This window comes from Anomaloglossus baeobatrachus, chromosome 1, assembly GCF_048569485.1.
Source record: "Anomaloglossus baeobatrachus isolate aAnoBae1 chromosome 1, aAnoBae1.hap1, whole genome shotgun sequence".
Classification (NCBI taxonomy): Eukaryota; Metazoa; Chordata; class Amphibia; order Anura; family Aromobatidae; genus Anomaloglossus; species Anomaloglossus baeobatrachus.
Window position 1 is genome coordinate 954,947,709 of NC_134353.1, and position 13,518 is coordinate 954,961,226.

The 13,518-nt window shown below is 43.5% G+C and overlaps 1 pseudogene; it reads right to left on the reverse strand.

Annotated features, from left to right (window-relative positions):
• LOC142260531 (uncharacterized) overlaps positions 1–13,518 on the reverse strand; it is a 413,103-nt pseudogene that overhangs the window by 343,617 nt on the left and 55,968 nt on the right.

Below are 13,518 nucleotides of genomic sequence, written 5' to 3' on the forward strand. Positions count from 1 at the left end.
AGGACTGATGGAGTGGGACAGCTGGATGTTATCCCCTCCACGGGTAGGGGAGGTGTTGTCCTGGGGCCCCAATACAGGTGGGATGGTGCTGCGGAGCGCAATCTGCAGGGTTGGACCGAGTGGTATTGGTGTACTTACAGTTCAAAAATAACTTCACACAGAGTCCAGATAGTAAACCAAACTGCCGTTTACTGGTAGCCTCCGGAAGGGTGTGCTCGAGTCCCACACCCTGGTACAGCAAACAGGGGACCCTTCCTCCTGCACTTAGTGTTTGTGTCCTTTTTGTTAACTACTCCGCTTGAAACGGGGAAGTCCACTCCCGGTGTGTTTGTCAGTGGGAGCTGTAGCCCATGAGAACTGACCCGTGGGATCATAGCAGGCAATTGCGGAGCCCTATCCCCCTCATTGGGCTTCTGTCTCGCTCTATCTGGGCCTCCTGTGGGACAAGACCTAAAATCTTGACCCGGCTGGTCAATTAGTAAGGTGCGTGAAGCTGTCCTTGCTCTAGGGTCCAGGTACCCTGTCGTGCACGGCCTCCAGACCGGATTACCGCTGTCGATACCGGCGGGCAACAACCCTGCCCCGGTCCACTTAAGGTGTCCGGCGAACGGATCTCCGTCTCCTATTGCCCTGTCTGCAGACTGCCACCTAGTCAGTTTGTCAGTAGTCCGGTAGTCCAGGAGCTCCAACCCCTGACTACCCTGTCACTTCACACTCCTCTCTCCTCTTCTGTCACTTTCCCCATCTTACTCTCACTCTCTGTCTGGCTGACTGAAACTGGCCCCTCCCATTACACCCCATAACTCCTAGGTGGCTGTTACCATCCGCTTGGCCCCGCTCACTGGTGTGCTCCTATTGTCATGGGGGGTGACTAGGGTTTGATGGCTGGTGTTATGTACCAGGATGGGGATTGTTGGAGGTTCAAAGAGGAGGGAATCCTGCACCCAGAAGAGGGGTGCAGTCTTTTGTGACACACTGATTTTGTCAGGGCGTCACAAATGTAAAGTGCAGAAGCCAGACTGTAATGGATTAGAAGAGAGTAAGTAGAGAGGTAAAGAGTGAATTAGGAGTAGACCAAGCAATCCAAGAGATTAGAGATGAAGGGGAGATTGGAGCCTGGTCTGTAGTTATTTGTACAGAATGGGTAAAGAGAATGTTTTTTTGTTGCTTTTTCTTTACATAATGGAGTAATAATATGGAGTGTTTAAAAGAGGAAGGGAAAAAAACAGAAGAGAGAGACTGAAGATTTTAGTTACTTGAGTAGTGACAACTAGGGACGAGCGAAAGAGAACTGTAAAGTTCGGGGTCCATGTCCTGGATCCAAACACAGACTTTTACCCTTTTGTTTGGCTCCTGATCAGGTTTGTCATCCGAATAAAGCTTGTTGAAAGGTTGCAGAGAAGCCAATTGACAAGCTTTACCTGTGTGTGCACTTCCAGGCCCAGCACAGCCATATCAAGTATTGGCATGGTTGTGACTTGCCAGGAAAATCACTGTAGTCAGACTTTCTTCCTAGCCCACCTATTAAGCTTCATGAATATTCACTTCTTCCCCTGCCTACCCGATATGTCAGTGTCTGTGATTGGTTGCAGACTGTTATACATACCTCCCCACTTTGTATCCACGTCTGTGATTGCTTGCAGTTTGCTTTATGGTAGTGTAAAAAAAAAATAATTAAAAAAAAAATACTTGGGCTTCGCCATATTTTGATAGCCAGTCTAAAAATACCAGCTGTAGCTGCCCAGAATTGGCACATCCCATTAGATGTGTCAATCCTGGTGCTTTACCCTGCTCATCCTGATTGCCGTGTTGCGGTGGCAATTGGGGTAATATAAGGGGTTAATGACAGCTGTGATTTGTCAAGAATCCCAGCTGTCAACCCCTCAATTAGTAATTCCTAATCCCGTAAGTGAAAAGAAATAAAATGCAAACACCAAAAAAATCATTTAAAAACAAAAAAATCCAAAACACCCTCTTTCATCAATTTATTAATTCCCAAAACACCCAGGTGTAAAGTAAAGACTGCCCACTGCGGCCTCAGGCAGACACTGAGTGAGCTGCAGCTATGAGCGCTGAGTTTACTTGCGTTCAGCTGGGGTTTCCACCTCAAGTTAAAATCACCTCAGGTGAACTTATTGAACTTAGTGACCTCACTTCAGGTGAACTCATTCAGTTCAAGAAGACTTGTATTTCCTGGCAGAAAAATGACATCACCGCTCACAGCTGCAGCTCAATGTCTCCCTAATGTCATGTTCTCTAATGTGCATGGGTGCTGCAACTTCAAGATGTAGCAGAGGCGGTATCATCATGAGACCTTGTGTGGAATACATCAGACCTGGGTGTTTTGGGGGTTAATAAATTGGTGAAAAAGAATGGGATTAAAAAAAAAAAAAAAAAGTTGGTGTTTCTGTTTTATTTCTTTTCCCTTACAGCCGGGATGGGGAATCTTTTTACTGCTGGACTTGTCTACCAACCTTTGGGGGCCGCACAAAATTATAAACTTGAAAATTACCCAGCTCAAACATTTAACTCCCCATCCTACTGTGGTGACTGAAGCTGCTTCTTTTTGCTGCGGGTATGATATTAGGTGATATTAAACATATTGCTTCTCACAACTGCTTTTCAAGGTTTGCCTCGGTCTGGAAAGGCTGGGGACATAGACATTACAGGAGATGCTGGGGCATACACATCACAGAAGACACTGGGGCCACACACATCACTGGACATGCTGGGTTGCATAAATTACAGGAGATGCTGTTGGTACACACATCACAGGAGGGGCTGAGGCATATACATCATAGGAGAACCTGGGGGCATGTACATCACAGGAGGGGAATATACATTACAGGAGGGGCTGGGGGCATATACAGGTGCAGCTCAATAAATTAGAATATCATCAAAAAGTGAATTTATTTCAGTAATTCAATACATACAGTAAAGGCAGACAGATTATATTGAGTCATTACACAGGGTGATCTATTTCAAGTGTTTATTTCTTTTAATTTTGATGATTATGGCTTACAGCCAATGAAATCCCAAAAATAATTATCTCAGAAAATTAGAATAACTACTACAAAATACCTGCAAAGGCTTCCTAATGGTCCCTTAGTCTGGTTCAGTAGGCTATACAATCATGAGGAAGCCTGCTGACTTGACAGATGTCTAGAAGGCAGTCATTGACACACTCCACAAGGAGGGAAAGTCACAAAAGGTCATTGCTAAAAAAGCTGGTTGTTCAGAGTGCTATATCCAAGCATAATAATGGAAAGTTGAGTGGAAGGAAAAAGTGTGGTAGAAAAAGGTGCACAAGCAACCGGGATAACCACATGCTTCATAGGATTGTTAAGAAAAGGCAATTCAAAAATTTTGGGGAGATTTATAAGTAGACTACTGCTGGAGTCAGTGCTTCAAGAGCCACCACACACAGATTTATCCAGGACATGGGCTACAATTGTCGCATTGTGTCAAGCCACTCATGACCAATAGACAACGCCAGAAGCGTCTTACCTGGGCCAAGGAGAAAAAGAACTGGACTGTTGCTCAGTGTCCAAGGTGTTGTTTTCAGATTAAAGTAAATTTTGCCTTTCATTCGGAAATCGAGGTCCCAGAGTTTGGAGGAAGAGTTGCCAGGCCACAATCCAAGCTGGTGGAGGTCTAGTGTGAAGTTTCCACAATCAGTGATGATTTGGGGAGCCATGTCATCTGCTGGCGTAGGTCCACTGTGTTGTATCAAGACCAAAGTCAGTGCAGCCGTCTACCAGGAAATTTTAGAGGACTTCATGCTTCCCTCTGCCGAAAAGCTTTTTGGAGATATGAAATTTCTTTTCCAGCAGGACTTGGCCCCTGTCCACATTGCCAAAAGTACCAATACCTGGTTTCAAAACCACAGTATCACTGTGTTGACTAGTCAGCAAACTCTCCTGACCTAAACCTCAGAGAATCTAAGGGCCGTTTCACACATCCGGCTTTTCGCCGGATTACCGGATCTGGCGCACTCCAGTAGAGTGTTATACAGTACAATGGCAGCGCGACAAGCTCAGGCCACATGCTGTCATGTGACCGGAGCATGTGACTCAGAAGTTGCCGTGCTTCCATTGTACTGTATTACACTGTACTGGAGTGCGTCGGATCCGGCAAAAAGCCGGATGTGTGAAACGTCCCTAAGAGAGACACCAGAGCCAAGAATGCAGAGAAGCTGAAGGCTGCTATCAAGGCAACCTGGGCTTCCATAACACCTCAGCAGTGCCACAGGCTGATCACCTCCATGCCACGCCGCTTTGCTGCAGTAATTCATGAAAAAGGAGCCCTGTATTGCATATTGAGTGCATTTACTGTACTTACTTTTCAGTAGGTCAACATTTGTGAATTAAAAAACATTTTTTCAGTTGGTCTTATAAAATATTCTAATTTTCTGAGATAATGACTTTTGGGTTTTTATTAGCTGTAAGCCATAATCATCAACATTAACAGAAATAAACACTTGGAATAGATAACTGTTTGTAATGACTCTATATAATGTGTTTCCTTTTTTGTATTGAATTATTGAAATAAATTAACATTTTGATGATATTCTAATTCATTGATATGCACCTGAACATCACAGGAGAGGCTGTGGGCATAACAATCACAGGAGAGACTGGGGTATATACATCACAGGAGAGGCTGGGGTATATACATCACATGAGGGGCCGGGGCATATACATCACAGAAGCGGCTGGGGGTATATACATTACAAGAGAGGCTGGGACATATACATCACAGAAGTGACATATACATTACAGGAGGGGCTGGGGCGTATACACTACAGGAGGGGCTGGGGCGTATACACCGCAGTAGGGGCTGGGGGCATATATATCACCGGAAAGGCCTGGGGCATATACATCAAAAAAGACGCTAGAGCACATACATCCGATGAGCTAGACATCACAGGAGCAGCTGAGGGCATATACATCACAGGAGTGGCTGGGGGCATAGACATTACAGGAGGGGCTGGAGCATATACATCACAGCAGAGGCTAGGGCGTATACATCACAGGAGGGGCTGGGGCACAGATCACTGGGGGACACGAACAGCATTGGTGGTGGCACGGACAGCACTAGGGGGGCACAGACAAGACTGGGGGACAAGGACAGCACAGGTGGGAGCACAGACAGCACTGGTAGGAGCACGGACAGGACTGGAGAAGCATAGACATCACCAGAGGGCACAGACAACAGTAGCGAGTACACAGCACTGTGGGGTACACAGCACTGGGGGTAGTGGCACACATCAATAGGGGTGGTACAGCACTGGGTTGCGGCCTCACAGCACTGGGGTGGAGGAGTCACACAGCACAGGTCCGGGAGGCATGTGCAGCAGGGAGGCCTTTAAAGCTGCTGCTCCTCTATTTCTTCTGTGGGACTGGAGCACTTGCGCTTACTCCACCCACAAGGTAACCCCTGAGCACACTGACAAAGGCCAGGGTGAGGAACTCTTAGTATGCGCACGCAGCTTTGTGTGCTTCCTTACATCACCATTGGGATTGAAAGGGCCGACAGTCGGTAAGACCGCGTCTGCCGCCCGAGCACTGCTGTTACCGGGAATGTGCCTGGGGCTGCAGGAAAAGTCATCAGGGGCTGTTTGCAGCCTGCAGGTTGGAGGTTCCCAACCCCTGATTTCCAGGATTAGTAATGGAAGGAACAAAAAATGAATAAAAAAAATAAATTAAAAAACACATAAAAATGCACATTTTTGCAGCAGCATGTTTCTTGCCAGGAGATGCAGCTTTGGTTGCATGTCTGCAACAAAATTTTGAATAATTAGAAAGTGTGCTAACAAATTGCCACAAACTCATATATTTATACGAAATATGGAGACCGACCAGCTCAATCTCAACTCTGCAGGTTCTGATGAAATATCAAACCATTAAAACTACAACATGTAAATAAACCCGAATATTTTAAAGCAAATTATTGATTGGTAACAAGTAGAGCTGCTCGGACTGGCAAAAAGCCGGGACCGGCGGATCACTTCTCAATTAAAAAAAAACCCCGAGTCATATAAGTCAATGGGGACCAGAATCCGGAGATTAAATACGTTGGTGGAAAGGATAGGGGGTAGGAGCGCGCACGGTATACTCACACAGGCTGTTTCATGGCAGAAAACACTTCCGGGTCACGCTTTTCCCTTCCCAAGCCGACGATTCAATAGTCACTGTTTTGCTCACTGGCGCGAATAATTGGTTGAAGTTAGATGCGCCCCCACCCTGAGTGTCAGAGGAGTGCAACCAATCACAGGCGCCAGGACGGCCGGTGGGTGGGGAAAGCAGTGCACGTGTTTGCGAGTTAGTATGGTGAGCATGCATGTAGACAATACACATGCACTCTCCTGTCAGAAGAGTGTGCAGCTGTGCCGGTGATGCGATGTCAGACTCGTACAAGTCTGGCATGACATCACGCGTCACGGCCTGACGTTCTCAGAACATGAGCGTACATGTACCTAGAAACACATTCACGCTCGTCAGAAGTGTGCGCGGCTGTGCCAGTGATGCGAGCTCAGACTCGTGAGAGCCCTCGCAAGGGTGACTCCGGTGTAAGATAAACTGCATGCGCTTTTTTTTTATTTAAATAAAAAAAAAACAAAACGACATGAGGTCCCCCCTAATTTTGATACCCAGCCAAGATAAAGCCAGCTGGTGGCTAGTATTCTCAGCCCGCAGCCGCATGGATCCGGACTTTTAAAGTCCGTATCCGCTCAGCTTAGTGTAACAAGTTTTAGGGTATAGCTCTCCATTAATGTATAATGTTCTGTGCACATGGCTGGATATACAGACGTTATCTGGATTCTATTTGCTGATTGTGACGTTTATTGACAACTGCAAACAGAACCATCATCTCTTTTGAAAACGTGCGACTTTATCTAGAAAGTAACTGTTGTATTATTTCTTGTATTGTTTCTCAATTAATTTATTTTACTCACTTAGAAATGCCATAAATTCCACAGCTTTACAGACTTTATCACCACTGTCCCCATTAGGGCTTTTAGTCTATATTCCCTACATTCTTTGGAATGTGAGTCTAAACACGCAGAGAACAAAGGAGTCTACTTGTAGATATCGTCCTTCGGGCGAGTTGACTAAAATAATTGAAGAAATGTCTGCTTCCATGTGTGCGAGTTGTATGGTGTCTAAAAAGGATTTACGTTATGGATATGTATTTTTCTGTGTGTTTTTTGATGTGGAAACAGATGTGACTTTTCCTGATAACACTTTACACATATAGAACATAAAAATGGCTTCTCCCCTCCTGTGTGACTTCTTTGATGTCTGATAAGATCTGATTTCCGTGTAAAACATGTGTGAATTCCTAGATGTTCAGCAAGAGTTTATTAACTGCTATAACATTTCCCACATTGTAAACAAACACTTTTACCTTGTGTGAATTCTCATGTGTCTAACAAAAGTGGAGCTCTAAGCAAAGCATTTCCCACATTCTGAACATGAAAATGGCTTCTCCCCTGTGTGAATTGTCATGTGTCTAACAAAAGTGGAGCTGTGAGCAAAGCATTTCCCACACTGTGAACATGAAAATGGCTTCTCCCCTGTGTGATTTCTTATATGCACATCAAGCTGTACTTTCCGAATAAAACATTTCCCGCATTCTGAACAAGAAAATGGCTTCTCCCCCGTATGAGTTTTTCTATGCTCATTAAGCTGTGATTTCAAAATAAAACATTTCCCACATTCTGAACATGACAATTTGTTCACTCCTGTGTGAGTTTTTGTATGCGTATTAAGCTGTGATTTCCAAATAAAACTTTTACCACATTCTGAACATGAAAATGGCTTCTCACCTGTGTGAGTTTTTATATGCACATCAAGACGTGATTTCCAACTAAAACATTTCCCACATTCTGCACATGACAATTTTTTCACTCCTGTGTGAGTTTTTATATGCTCAGCAAGCTGCGATTTACAATTAAAACCTTTCCCACATTCTGAACATGAAAATGGCTTCTCCCCCGTATGAGTTTTTATATGCACATTAAGGGATGATTTGCAACTAAAACATTTCCCACATTCTGAACAAGAAAATGGCTTCTCCCCTGTGTGAGTATTTATATGCACATCAAGGTGTGATTTCCGAATAAAACATTTCCCACATTCTGAACATGAAAATGTCTTCTCCCCCGTGTGAGTTTTTATATGGCTATTAAAATTTGATTTCCAGCTAAAACATTTCCCACAGTCTAAACATGACAAAATCTTCTCCCCTGTGTGAGTTTTTATATGCAAATCAAGCTGTGATTTCCGAATAAAACTTTTCCCACATTCTGAACAAGAAAATGGCTTCTCCCCCGTGTGAGTTTTTATATGCACATTAAGAAGGGATGATTTCCAACTAAAACATTTCCCACATTCTGAACATGAAAATGGCTTCTCCCCCGTGTGAGTTTTTATATGGCTATTAAAATTTGATTTCCAGCTAAAACATTTCCCACAGACTGAACATGACAATTTCTTCTCCCCTGTGTGAGTTTTTATATGCAAATCAAGCTGTGATTTCCGAATAAAACTTTTTCCACATTCTGAACATGAAAATGGCTTCTCCCCCGTGTGAGTTTTTATATGCACATTAAGCTGTGATTTCCAACTAAAACATTTTCCACTTTCTGGGCATGAAAATGATTTTTCTTTGTGAGTTATTTTGTATGAAATTATAGCTGACTTTTGGGTAAACCACTTTCCATATTGATTACATGAATATGGCTTCTCCCCTGTGTGAGTTCTTTGTTGTTCAACACCCCTTGTGTGGCTTTTATTTTGTTGAACATTCTGCGGTGAATCAGGAGATTTTTTATAATCATCAGATGACGGATCCTGGGTGTGAAGGATTGATGGTAGATCTGGGACAATTACTAGCTCTTCATATGTATTCTGTATGATGCCACAATCGTCTGTGAAAAGAATAAAACAGAATTTGTTAAATTTACCCCTTCAATGATCAACACCACAAGCTTCCCCTACACTAACTGCAGACACACTGTGCACAAGATGTTGTCTGTGGATCTTTATTTTTTTTTGGGGGGGGGGGCTTCTCCTCCTGATCCTTAATAATAATAATCTAATAATAATAATCTTTATTTCTATAGCGCCAACATATTTCGCAGCGCTTTACAATTCAGGAGGCTCATATACATATACATATCATATACATAAATATATGCAAACTAGTAACAATTATAGAGGATACAATATTTAAAGAGAAAAAAGGCAACCCTGTTCGTGAGAGCTTACAATCTACAATGAGATGGGAGGAGGGGCAAGGTACAAGTGCTTATTTACAATAACAATCCAGCCATCTCGAGGAAATGGGGGATAGATAATGGCTTCCTGGACCAGTTGGCCAGAGCCTTGAGATGCATTTGGCTGCCATGGAGTTTGACGTGAGGTTATTTTCTGATAAGTTGTGGAGGGATTAGGTGAAATTAGTTTGGTCCTTAACCATAATGGTTGAAGGGCCCTCAGACATGCATTTTGAAAATCCCTCTTTCATACATTTGGGAAGGCCCACAGGTGGCCCACTACCCAGAAATTTTGGAGGGCCCTCCCTCTATTTCCTTTCATCCCGGTCTGAATTACCCGCCCCATCAGTCCCAACCTAGAAGCACTGCCTCGGTGAAGAACCAATAGGCTCTGTTTAAATGATTATCTTTAGGTGATAAATCGCACACTGCAGCAGAGTTGTTGAAAGGTCTAATAGACCAGACAGATCTGTGTCTCTTGCCATCCGAACCTACAACCAGCCATGGTCATGAGTGATAACATGCCTGTAACTTGGTGGTGGTTCTGAAGCTTAGAAAGCTCGTACATACACCATGCCTGAGCCACGTGCTCAACTTAGTGGTTCAGCGGTTTATGAATAACGAGTCCAATTTGGCAGGGCTACTTGTGAAGGTACGCCGTGTCTGTGCCTATTTAAAACCAATCCACTCCAGCTGTCACTTGTCTGGCAGAGCTTCAGCAGCGGTTGCATAAGGCAGCTCAGCGACAGCTGTGTGAAGTGACCACGCTGGAACTCCACATTGCACTTGGCAAGGCTTTCTGACCAACAGAAGGCATTCGTTTTATACCAGATACAGAGTAATAATTTTTATTTATATAGCGCCAAACATATTCCGTAGCACTTTATAATACCAGCTCCAACATGAGGTATTCCGGTCAGCCCCAACGCATAAGAAAGGACTCGTGAACATGGATGTATGACATATGTGACTTTCTACAAAAAATTGAGGAAAGAGCCAAGATGGTGATAATGATGCCATTATCAGCATAACCATCCTGCTTTGGTGCCTCCTCAAATGCTCTGTGCTCCCAATTTAAGAAGAAGCTTTGCATGTGGGCCAGGTGGAGAGGGAGGAAGAAAGTATAGAATGCTACGTGCTTGCCAATCCCCTGTCCAGGCACAGATGCCTCCTTCCCTGCACCTGTCATTGCACATTCACAAGCACCATCAGCAACGTTGTTAGAATTTTTTTCCAGGCCAGCGTTCAGGTATCCCTAATCCAGGGCTTGACATGGAAATGAAAATATACAACCAGCCAAACAAGCACCCACCCACAGGACTAAACACTAAACTGGCATATTTACAGAATGCTTGCCCTGGAAATGTGGCCATTTAGGCTATTGGACACTGAGGCTTGCCGCAACCTTATTGCAGTGGCTGGTCTTCGGGACTCACTCCCCAGTGCAACTATTTTTTGCTCTACAACAGCATGTATATTCTAACTAGAGATGAGTGAACCTTTCAAGGCTCGGTTTGCCGAGCCTAACCAAACATACCGTGCATATATACAGTATATACGGTTAGTCAAACCAAACTCTGAACCTTTATCGAATGCCATTTACAGTGCTGGCCAAAAGTATTGGCACCCCTACAATTCTGTCACATAATACTTAGTTTCTTCTTGAAAATGATTGCAATCACAAATTCTTTGGTATTATCATCTTCATTTAATTTGTTTTCAAAGAAAAAAAAAATAAAATTTGTCAAAGCCAAATTGGATATAATTCCACACCAAACATAAAAAAGGGGGTGGACAAAAGTATTTGCACTGTTTGAAAAATCATGTGATGCTTCTCTAATTTGTGTAATTAACAGCACTTGTAACTTACCTGTGGCACCTAACAGGTGTTGGCAATAACTAAATCACACTTGCAGCCAGTTGACATGGATTAAAGTTGACTCAGCCTCTGTCCTGTGTCCTTGTGTGTACCACATTGAGCATGGAGCAAAGAAAGAAGACCAAAGAACTGTCTGAGGACTTGAGAATCCAAATTGTGAGGAAGCATGAGCAATCTAGAGGCTACAAGTCCATCTCGAAAGACCCGAAAGCTCCTGTGTCTACGGTGCCCAGTGTCATCAAGAAGTTTAAAGCCCATGGCACTGTGGCTATCCTCCCTAGATGTGGAAGGAAAAGAAAAATTGACGAGAGATTTCAACGCAAGATTGTGCTGATGGTGGATAAAGAACCTCGACTAACATCCAAACAAGTTCAAGCTGCCCTGCAGTCTGAGGGTACAACAGTGTCAACCCATACTATCCGTCGGCGTCTGAATGAAAAGGGTCTGTATGGTAGGATACCCAGGAAGACCCCACTTCTTACCCCGAGACATAAAAAAGCCAGGCTGGAGTTTGCCAAAACTTACCTGAGAAAGCCTAAGACGTTTTGGAAGAATGTTCTCTGGTCAGATGAGACAAAAGTAGAGCTTTTTGGGAAAAGCCATCAACATAGAGTTAACAGGAAAAAAAAGAGGCATTCAAAGAAAAGAATACGGTCCCTACAGTCAAACATGGCGGAGGTTCCCTGATGTTTTGGGGTTTCTTTGCTGCACTGGACTGCTTGACCGTGTTCATGGCATTATGAAGTCTGAAAACTACCAACAAATTTTGCAGCATAATGCAGGGACCAGTGTGAGAAAGCTGGGTCTCCCTCAGAGGTCATGGGTCTTCCAGCAGGACAATGACCCAAAACACACTTCAAAAAGCATTAGAAAATGGTTTGATAGAAAGCACTGGAGACTACTAAAGTGGCCATCAATGAGTCCAGACCTGAACCCCATAGAACACCTGTAGAGAGATCTCAAAATGGCAGTTTGGAGAAGGCACTCTTCAAATCTCAGGGACCTGGAGCAGTTTGCCAAAGAAGAATGGTCTAAAATTCCAGCAGAGCATTGTAAGAAACTCATTGATGGTTACCGGAAGCGGTTGTTCGCAGTTATTTTGGCTAAAGGTTGTGCAACCAAGTATTAGGCTAAGGGTGTCAATACTTTTGTCTGGCCCATTTTTGGAGTTTTGTGTGAAATGATCAATGATTTGATTTTTGTTTCATTCTCTTTTGTGTTTTTTCATTGCAAGCAAAATAAATGAAGATAATACCAAAGAATTTGTGATAATACTCAGTTTCTTCTTGAAAATGATTGCTATCTGACAGAATTTCAGGGGTGCCAATACTTTTGGCCAGCATTGTAATTCAATGGGAAGCCAAACATAAGGCGGAGAAAAGACCTTTGGGTGGGGGTCAAAATCCTTCTAAAAACAGCAGAAATATGTTTTACAGTGCAGTACCACTGTTTTGGCATAGCCATTAAACTTCCTACACTATTGACGTAAGTATAAACCTATACAAGAATGTGAATCAGAAATCCACCAAAAATTTAGATGCAAAGACTTAATTTATTAGACATATATCATAAATAATGTACGATACAAAACAACACAAATGGGTGCTCAGCAAAGAATCCAAGTAAGGGGGGCACAATATTGCAGGACAAAAATGCATCAATAGGGTGGGTATAAAGCGCACGTGCATAATAGCAGCAGAGTAATGATATGTAATGGAAAGTCTTCCAGGCCCACCGCTAGAGATAAAGTGCACATAAAAGATAGTAATCAGCGAGGGGGGCCAAGAGCGTCATGTGACAGAAAACTCACCCATAATCCCCTAAATGTCCTGCAATATAGGTCCCTCCAAGACCCCTACGCGCGTTTTGCGTGGGTTTCTTCCAAAGGGTCATACTTTCAAGAAGAAACTGAGTATTATCTGACAGAATTGCAGGGGTGCCAATACTTTTGGCCAGCACTATAATTCAATGGGAAGCCAAACATAAGGCAGAGAAAAGACCTTTGGGGGAGTGGGTCGAAATCCATCTAAAAACAGCAGAAATACGTTTTACAGTGCAGTACCACTGTTTTGGCATAGCCATTAAACTTCCTACACTATTGACATAAGAAATATAGAGGTGGATGAGACAGATGTACGGCTGGTGCTTCCATAACCATACAGACAAGAGACAACTTTGAGACCTATCTTGGAGTCTTGACATTTAAAAACATGTTTGAGTGGCAGGTGCAGGCCTCTTGTTCTCAGAAGACTGGCACTACCGAAAAGACAAAACTTGGGAGACCCATATTGTGGTCTCGACATTCAAAATCCTTTCAGGCAGACAGCAGCATCAATTGCCCTCTAGCCATAGTGCC